Below are 10,413 nucleotides of genomic sequence, written 5' to 3'. Positions count from 1 at the left end.
CTGGTGTAGTATCTTTCTTGTCTTTCTTTATAATCATCAGCATGTCATGAATCGCCTTCTTGCTTTGTGCATTTTCTAGCACCAACACCCCTTGTGTTTTGGGTCATCTGAATGTGGGTCAGCCATCAGCCGTATCTACCCACTTTTGACTTTGGGAATCACAGGCTGTAATTACCATTTCTGGGTTTTCTCCTCCACCAGCTTGGTCGTATTTTCAGCCCCATAGGGAATAGCGTTACTGCCAGGTCATGCAGCGGTATTAGTGCTGCATCACAACCTGGAGTGAACGCGCGCCCGGATCCAGCGTTAATGCTATTAGCTCCCGGCGGAAACTGCGCTGCATTAATTGCTACTGCCAGAAAATCAGTGCTAATAGCGCTACCTCCGGCGATCACATCACTATTAGCGCCGGCAGAAATTGCATCATTGCCGGAACGAGAAGCATTGCGGTGGCCATTTTGAAAAACAGAATCCTTCAAATATCTCCACTTTCTGCAGCTATCCTGTCCTGGAAAGAAGCCAAAATGTCTCAGGAGAGGATCAGAGGCAAGGTCGCAGAACATTGTCTGCAGAAACCGAATTTAGTGAGCGGGAGCTGGTTGACCTCACAGATGAGGTCATTGCCCACTGTGACAAACTACATGGCAGTCGGCAGCGTAAAACCACTGGACAGCGCAGGACAGCCATCTGGCATGCCATCAGCCAGAAGGTGACTACAGTGGCAAGTGTACCGAGTGATGGAGAGGACTGCTCCAAGCAGTGGAACGACCTGAGGTTCAGGGGGTGGGGACTGCTGTCCCAACACACCAGGAGTCCCTGGTGACTGGAGGAGGCACTATGGAGCCACTGGTTCTCACCGCTGGGGAGGAAAAGTGCAGCACAGTGCTGGACATAGAAGGAATAGAGGGAGTTTGCGGTGCAGAGGTGAGTGCCAGCAGCCAGGAGGCAGGAGGTGAGTCAAAGCTCCTCCCACCAACACATGTGCATGCACAAATGACAGCCCAGCATAAGATACCCCAGTGGACAGGGACACATGCCAGCAGACCCAGAACCCAGGCATGCCAACAAGGTGGAGTGACAGGATGGCACATCAGCCACCCTCCACAGCAGCCATGGGGCAGGGCACCAAGGGCACTTCTGGGCATCACAGCAGCGGGAAGGGGTGCCAAGTGACCTAACTAAATACTATGCACACCACACAACTGCTGACGCACCCTGTGCCAGTGGGATTGAGGTGCATGAGTGACCACAACACCGTTCAGCAGTCACACAAGCATGTTGTGGGCCCAGTGGGCCTGCCCCATGTTGGCATGGCAGACAAGCCACAGGGAAGTACAAGTCCCCCACACCTACATGTGCTCAGCTTGCTAATAACTGTACACCACAGTGCAGCCTTGCTGGCTGCACAGCAGAGCCAACTAGAGCCATGCCAGTGCCATGGACTAAGCCACCACCCCAACCATGGGAGTGCTACCCTGGGAGGGGATGTGGGAGCATGAAGAACCACAAGCATGCAAGTCATACGCAGCTGTCCCAGCATGGACACCCTACCCTCCCCACACACACAGGCCAACCATGCAATCTCCCCAGACCAACCATGCCCATTTGCCCATTTGTGTGGGGTCCCACTCTGTACCATAGAAAATGGGCCTCATTACGACCCCGGCGCTAAACCATGGTGCTATTATGGTCCATGCCGGGGTCCGCCATGGTGAATGGCGGAATTACCGCCCCATTCCAAGGTTGGCGGGACGGTAATTCCCCATTCACCATGGGCCCTTCCCCATTCCCATTTTTGCCCCATAGGGCTCAATGGGAATGGAGAAGGCGCTAAGTACGGTGCCGCAAATTGCGGCACCGTACTTAGCACCAAGGTCCCTTTGTGGCACCCTACTTTAACGACTGGTAAAACCAGCCGTTAAGGTCGGGTCCCGCAAAGGGACCTCGTAATCAGGCGTTAAGGGTTTAACGGCGCCGACACCTTTTACGGCGCTGTTAAACCCTTAACGCCAGGGTCATAAAGAGGCCCAATGTGTCTTGCATGCCAGAACATGTGGGGGAAACATACCTGACAACATTTTCTATGCCCCTTACAGGCACTAACGCATTGCCAAAGGCATCGGAGGAGGAGGAGGTTGCAGGCCCATCTGGGAGTGCCAGATCCAGGCCCTCAAGGTCTGCCACCACCACTACCCCGCAAAGGCCCAGTCAAGCTACGCTAAGACGGATGTCCCGTCGTGATACACTGCAACACAGCAGGGCCACGCCAACGTCCACTCCACAGGCCACCAGGACTAGTGCAAGGCCCACTGCACCCACTCCCACAGCTGGAGGCTCAAACACCGAGGCCACACCCGCTGGCAGTGTGACTGTGGTTTCATAGGGAGACATCCACTCAGTGTCACTTTGATGCTGGAAATGCATCGGAGGGACAGGACCTCCGAAATCCTGTCCTTTATTGCTTTATCATGTCTGTTCTGTCTTGTTTTCGGCACAGGAGTTCACATGGGACTCCTGGTGGTGCAGATCTTCCTCTTTTTGGTTTGGTGTACAGACCCTTGGGATACCCTTATGGCACCCATGGGTGGGAGTACAACCCTGTACCCCTAGTGTATGTTTTTAGGTACCTGTGTGTGACACAGAAAGTAGGTTAAGGGGTAGTGGCAGCTCCAAGCTGGATTTGACAGGTGCTCTGAGTATCCTCCATTTTGGGAAACCCAGGCCCTGCCATTGGAATCAGTTGATTACTGATAGGAGACAAGATGGCCCCTGTGGCCTCTTGCTTTCTATTGCCTGTTACCTTGTTTTCCCAAAGTCTTGGGGAAATCCTGACTCTGTCCCTTCCCCCTGATGGCAGTTGGGTGGAAGTTCCATATATGGTATTGTGGGGAAGTCCAGGCCAGAATGGCTGGAGCCTTCCTAGTGACTGTATGTTGTGGGTACACCCTTGGGGTGTGACCTGGGTGAATGGAGTTTGTGACCAATGTGCACTTGTTGTTATGGGTGTCTGGTTTTTGGTATGTAACACAATGAATGAGACAGCCCTCCCCGAAACTGGTATGAATGCAGTGTGGAGTGCTGAATGTCTGGGTACTTGTCCCAATACACATTCCTTGTTGTGAGTGTCTGGAGGGAGGAGAATAGCCTGAATGCACTGTGAGCCTGATTGGCTGCCTGCCTGCATGAATGCCCTTCTGGATGATTGGTTGCCTGAGTGTGACCCAGCATAGTGAATGAGAGACCAAACAGTATATCTGGGCACCTCTCACTGATGGGAATCGTTCAGAAGCTGATGCTTAACCTTGAAGCCCACTGGAAGAAGAAGAATTTGTGCTGCTGTCCGTCACCAATCTGAAAGCTGCTGTGCCTTCAAGGAACTGATCCAAGAGAGAACCTGGCTAGGAGACCTCTTCCCGAGCTAGGGACCATAGTGCACCAGCTGATCTTTGCCAAAGCTCCCTGGACATTGTAAGCGATATTCAAGCAACACTACAGCTAAGTCAATGCCTAGTCTGGGATGCTGAGGAAAACCCTTATTGATGTATTTTTATGTCCAGTTCAGTACTCTGGATGACAACCCGTGTATAACACCCCCCTCTTAGAATCCCCCTGACCCCACTGAGCCAAGAAGTAGGTTTGTTTGGCAAATTAAAAGGTTTATTTGAAATATTAACAAGCTATATATCACACTTTTATAATAAATTAATAATTGATATCACACTTATGGATATAATGTTAATCAACAATGGGTAATCTGGCACTAGCACACTTCTTTACAATCAATGAGGAGTTAGTATAGGATGGATAAGGTAGCAAAAATACTTTTATGGTTCCAAGGGAAAAGCAATGAGGAATAAAATGCAGTACAGAAATACTTGATATGATTTTAGCAAAAGATAAGATAATCACTTTTTCTCTGGCAATTCACCCCCCGCCCCCTATGCAATGTAAGAAATGGAAGGAGATGGAAAGAGGAGCACACAGTTCTCAGGAATGCAATCAAATACAATACGAAATTCAGTTCCCCCCCAGCAAGCTTAGAGGAAACAGGTAGAAGTTTGAAACACAGGCCCAAAATGCTTTGAATGTGATGACAATGAAGTGAGAGATGTGCTAAAAATGCTTTTAATTCCCTCTAGAGGTTCAGGGTGGGTGATATCTAGTTTATATTAGTTTAGGCTCACTTTAGCAATGCCCTATGAGTAACTAGCAGGTTAAAACGAATTTTAGCAAAGGAAAGCAAGGAGCTGCTGATTTTTACACGTGGCTGAAATTGTGCAAAATGTCAAATCGCGGCAAATTTAGTCGCGTGCGTCAAGCGCGATTACGGAGGCACTATGAGGAGTAGGAAGTCGGTTCTAGGTTCCTTGGAAAGCCTAGAATCTTAGCTTTAAGATAATTTCGCTCCTAGCAAAAACGGTTCCGGAGATACGGCCGTGAAGGTAGTTTTTCGGATTTGAAATTTAAAAGTTCAAAATGACAGGTGACAGTTTTCAGCTTTAAAAAGGACAGAATGACACGATTCTAGGAGGCAGTTCTAATAGGCTAAAATAGTTTGAATTAGATTATTTTAACTAAGAGATTGGTTCTGCACAGTTCTGCTGGGTACTCACAATATAAATTTGAAATAGGCCTCGTCACGGATCTGGTCAACACGTCCAGCGGCGGTTCTCTCTGCTCGGCGGGTCAATCAGGCACCGGTTCTGCTCACAGCGATCCGGATCTCTGGTTCTGCTCACAGCGGTCTGGGTCTGGTCTGCGGTTCCGGCAAAAGTTCTTGGCAAAGAATTCAAACAGCTCGCCCGGCTGTTGAATAGTTTGGTTAGGTTTGCTGGATTCTGAAGGCCTGCTGAGAATACCTTTGCTTGCAGTGGGCCTTCTAGGTTCAAAGTTCTGTAGTCTATGGGTCCCTGGTTCTGGTCTCTGTCTGGATGGGATGTCGGCCGTCAAAATGCTCCGCAGAAATGGAAAATGAATCTCTCTACCTGTCCCAGCAGTCTCTTTTTATGTGTTTTGGAAGTGGGTGTGTGCGTGGCATAACTGAGCCTGCCCCTCTCACTTGTCATTGGCCCAGTTCTCCCCTCTCCCTTGATTGGGGAGCTGGGTTGGGTGTCATCTTTATGGCTTACAGAAAGACACTCCCCTTGTCAATGTGCACGCAAATCTATTTCTGATCCAAATACATATTTCCCAGATACACAATTTGTTGAAATTACATGTACACATTATATATTCCTTATGGTCCATGCTTGTCCGCCTCTGATCTTCCTGGGGGCTTGCATTAAAAAATGACAACATTTTGCGCTTTTTGGTCAGTTTACCAATATCGGACATTTACCAAAAATTACACAAATGTGTGCAAGGAGTATGGACATTAATTGATGGAGTGTCAGATTTTTAACATGCAGACATTTGGAGTAAGACCCTATTTTCTGCTAGCAACCCCCCAGAATACACCACAGGGTCCTAACACCTCTTAAAATGTGCACGGAAAAATCCCAAGAATAATGATATTATTTATATAATTTTGACCAGTCCGCACTATGAGTTATCTATCTTTTTAAAATTATGCCCTGGTCAAAAAGGGGTGTGGCTTCCCACATCACATGGTGGAATAACTGGTTTATTCACTTCCCCCAAGCTCAGCTTGCTAGCAGAGGCACTGCCCCTCCCAGTTTCCCTCAAGAGGAAGCCATTTTACGACCCCCCCAATATAAAATTTGCCTGAGCCCAGGACAGGGCTTTGTTCAACCTCCTGCAGTCTGCAGGTACCCCTCCCTTAATTCAATCAGAGAGGTGTCATCTCCTTTTGGCAGGGGCAGTAGGATGCAGCTAGGCCTGGGAAGAGTGGCTGAGCAGGTTTCTTCTGTCGGGGGTAGTTGTCAGGCAGAATTCAGCTAAATGTCACTTTAGTTCCCAGTTTAAATTAAACTTACAATTTTTACATATACATTAAATAATTACTTCCTTCAAGTCATTTCAGAATATAGTTTTACATTGTATCCACCTCTTAGCAAGTCTTTCCTTGGCCTGGTTTGGGTTCCTCTGTTCAGTTTTACACAAAAGTCTGGTGGTTTTAAAATGCCGGCTTTCTGATAGTGGTGAGTACCGGTATTGCATCCATTTTTGGGATCTGTCTTGAATTACTGCATTTCAATAGAGTGGTCTTTTGCTTGATAGTATAGGACCCTTGCTTAACATTGTTTTGATGGCATCCTTACAGTAGAGTGGTGATGTGGAACCCCCCACAAGAAGGTTGTATCTTTGGAGTGGTCTTGTGCCAACTGTGCAGTTCTCCTGGATTCTGGCGTGAATGTGGACGGCGACAGCTCATCCCCACATCCACCCAGCCTATTGATTTAGTTTGTTCTGGGATAGAATAATGGGTGGCGACAGCTCAGCCCCACATCTACCCAGTCTATTGATTCAACATGGGTCAAAACCCTTGACAAGATCAGACCCTCAAAAGGCTGCCGACCGGAGATGGGGACCGCAGCGGAATCACAAAGCGAAGTCCATCACCGTTGACGACCACCGTCGCTTACCAGAGCCGCAGTGCTCCTTTACCTAAAACATTTCATTCAAGGACTCTGTTGCTCATCACCATTGACCTCTTTCATCCTGCCGTAGGAAGTCAAGGCTGCCGATGACAGAGGAGAATCCGCTGGTGGGTTTCCCGCTACCTGAAGACCACAGAGAGACGTCAACGACCTGATGCCCTTGCTGGGACAAAGTTCTTCATCAACTCTTTGCGGTAACGACCACTCGTCGTCGAGGTGCACCCCACACCTCAGCTTGCAGGACTTTTTCGACCGATCATCAACGAGCACCGCAAGAACTGAAGCTGCTGCCGCAACAACAGTGTTCACCCTTTTCTTCACCGACTCTCGATGACCCGTGGCTCCTGCCTTAAATGGAATGCACTCAAGAAGGGCCCGTTGACGACTCATCAAAGAATTCTATGAAATCAGGTACTTTGGGGTTGTGGAATCTTTTAGAAAGTATTCGAGACTATATTGAGCATAATTGCACTGGGCTTGTCAAATACGCTTTATTTACAGGTTTCCCAGGTGGGGGGATCCTCGCACAGAACTGTGTCATGGTAGTGGATAGACTGTTCTGCCACTGCTTCATTTAACTTGCATTGTTTCTGTGGCCTATCGTTGATTCATCTTATAATCTGATTTGTATGCTATTTGGGGCTGTTAGCCGGGGGCACATTTTAAAGGAATCGATAGTAAGAGTGGTACTACCTAGCTCTGTATGTACTTGCCATTATAGTATTGTCGGTGCACAACGTGTGTTATTGTATGTGTACATAATCAAAGCCTTATTTATATAAAGACTGTATTTTCACTAACATAGTGTGTGGACATTCCTTTGTGGGTGCTTGGGGACTACACTTTACTTAAGAACCAGCCTGCATCACCTCCTGAGAGCTGAGCCTTGATTGCTCGTCCATTGCTACCAACAATAGAGAATCTTGGCTAAACCCCCTCCAGTCTTTACAGCCACCACCTACAGAAGGGCCACAGACGCTGGAGAGCCCTCCACACCATCAGCATCCACAGATCCCAGAGAGCCTGCCACACCGCTGGTGTGCTCAGACCCCTGAGGTGGAGTTGATACACCCTCTTATGGCTTCCCTGATTTCAGCCCGGGGTCAGTGCACAGCCCCTCTACCATACGCAACACACCACCAAGCAGCACCGTGCTGCAGAGGCTGGAAGAGATGGAGCACCAACAGAGGGAGTTGGAGGCGATAGGGCACATGTGCTCAGAACAACGGCAGGCCATACGGGACAGCATACATGGGGCCACCCGCAGGATTGTGTGGGTCATCGTGAGAACCAGGCTGAGACAACTGCCAGTTCAGCTGCACTGACACTATACGCCCAGAGGATCAGGGAGATGACTGAAGGTGTCTCTGCACTGTCAGAGGCCATCCGCCAGAGCAACGAGTTGACACACCAGCAGATCCAGGGACCAGGCTACATCCCTTCCAGTTCTCTGACTCCCAGCAGAGCCCACCGAGGCGTCATTCCCAGCACCATCTGCGCCCAAGATCACTGGGGGGTAGCAGTGGGGGAAGAGGCCACGGTGGTAAACAACATTGATACACTTATTGCCCTGAGTGGTCATTCTTGGGGGGGTTGGTGGTGGGAGGATGGAGGAGGGATAGTGTGCTGGGGAGTTAGTGGTGGGAGGTGGCGCCTCTCCATGTATAAAGGCAGTGTGCTGTTCTGTAAAACCATGGAGTCGTGGGTGGAACCTGGGTAGTGGGCACAGCAGTGGGTGATGATGAGGGTGTGGTTGCAGGTAACCTGCACATTGAGGGAGTGGTAGTACTTCGTGGACCTGGTGGGCCACCAACACAACATGAGTACAACCCAGGGCTGCAATCTCATCAGGCAAATGGGCAACGGCATAGAACTGTGCCTACATGGCATTGACCTGGGCTGGAGTGGTGGGCAGTACAATGTGGTGTTCCACATGCCACAGGAAGGCATCCAGCACCTGGGCCAGAACAGCACAGAATGTGGGCTGTGCCATGTCATGCATTATGGCCACAGAGTGCAAGAAGGTGCCGGTATCCAGGAATTGTAATACTTAAAGTACTTTAAGCAGTGCGGGCACAGCTGTACGGATGTTACTCCTGCTCCCATGGTGTCCTGTATTGTACTGAGCAGATCAGTAAAGGTCTCCCTGTTGAGACGGTACAGGGTCACCAACTGGGTGTCAGTGAGGGTCCTGGGTGAGGGCATGACCCTGGGGATGGGTGCATGCCTTGCTTGGTGTCTTCTCCTCCTCCTCTCCCTGCAACCCCCGCCCGTGCTCCCTGTACCTTGGCCTGGTTGTCCTTCATATCATCTTCCAGGCGTAACACGAGCAGCTGCCTGTCCCAGCTCACAGTGGATAATGGCAGCATGTTGTTGGGAACAGCGTTTGATGTAGGGGTGTGCCTTATGTAGTCCACTGGGGGGCACTTGGAGCACCTGTGGCTTCATTTCTGACACCTGTGTCAATCTACTTCAAGGTGGAGGTAATTGCGCCGTCTTTTTGGCGGTATTAGCGCCGTTTTTTGGCACTAATACTGCCTCACATGGACTTGTGATGGAGCTGTGATTGTGTTTGGAGTTGCCAGCGCAGATACCACCAGCTGTAATAGTGCCAGCTGTAATAGTGCCAGATGAATTTACAATCAGCGGTATTTGCAAAAGCTTGTGATCCGGCACAGTGGTATTGGCAGCACTAATTCCGTTACTGACACTTTTAAGGGTTATCGCCAGAATTGTGATGAGGCCTTAGGTCTGGAACACTCCTCTTTCCTTCTGCCCTCTGCCTTCTCCTCCTGCTAGTCAACCCTATCCTAGAAGCCACATCCCCTCTTCTCTCCACCTTCACTCTTCTTGTAGTTCCACAATGATCTAACTTTTGTCTCCCCTTCACCTCCACTATTCTCTCACATCTCCCTCCTTCACCGCCACTCTCACTTCTGCCACTTCACCTCTGCTCTCGTTTTTCCCTCCTTCACCACTTATCTAACTTCTACCTGCTTTGCTCTAATTTCTCCCTCCACCTCTGTTCCCCTTACTTCCTCCTTTGCCCCAGTTCTGCTCCCTCTCCATCTTTCCTCTATGCTGAACTGTGGCACACTATCCTTCATCACTTCCGTACGACTCCTGACTCCCACATCACCTGCTGTTCCACAGACCCATTTACCAGGGCATATTATGGCGCTACTGTGGCATACTATGCTAATATGTACCATGCTGTTGGAGAAATTGGAGTTGTGCTGTTACCACACCGTATGCCATGTATTGCCGTTATATGGCCAGACACTCTCACCACATATCAGGCACTTGTACGAATAAATACCTGATATACTTTGGGTTATTCTGCCATATCGTGTCAATACCTTCCATGGGGATGGAGTACCTGGCTAATATCATAAAAGTACTCTGTACACGATGAGATCCCTTTATACAAAACAATAAACACACACCTATACATCAAATGCGGATAAACTGAAACACTGGCACACAAAACACATCCCAAATTACACACCTGTACACTTGCCATCAATATATTCATCTGTCCACTGCGCAGCACGTACACTTAAAACAAGTCTGATATTTTGGCTTTGCCAATGCGTGTCCAGAATGGATTATCCCTAAATTGTTCAACATTTCATTTGCCACAGTTTCTGGCTTGTCGACGTGAACAAGTTGACGTGTTTCATGAGTAATGATATTCATTGAGTTTTCAAAAAACATTTTAATATTTTAGTAAAAGAAATACAAAAATATTGTGATGATTTTCCAAAACCTTTTTATGCAATGATAATGTTCACAGAGAATCGAACTGTTCTCCATCTTGAGAATGGGTCATACGCTTAGGAACCACACGACT

This window comes from Ambystoma mexicanum, chromosome 6q (genome assembly GCF_040938575.1).
Source record: "Ambystoma mexicanum isolate Mex_15411 chromosome 6q, UKY_AmexF1_1, whole genome shotgun sequence".
NCBI classification, from domain to species: Eukaryota; Metazoa; Chordata; class Amphibia; order Caudata; family Ambystomatidae; genus Ambystoma; species Ambystoma mexicanum.
Note: the sequence above shows the minus strand (reverse complement) of the source record.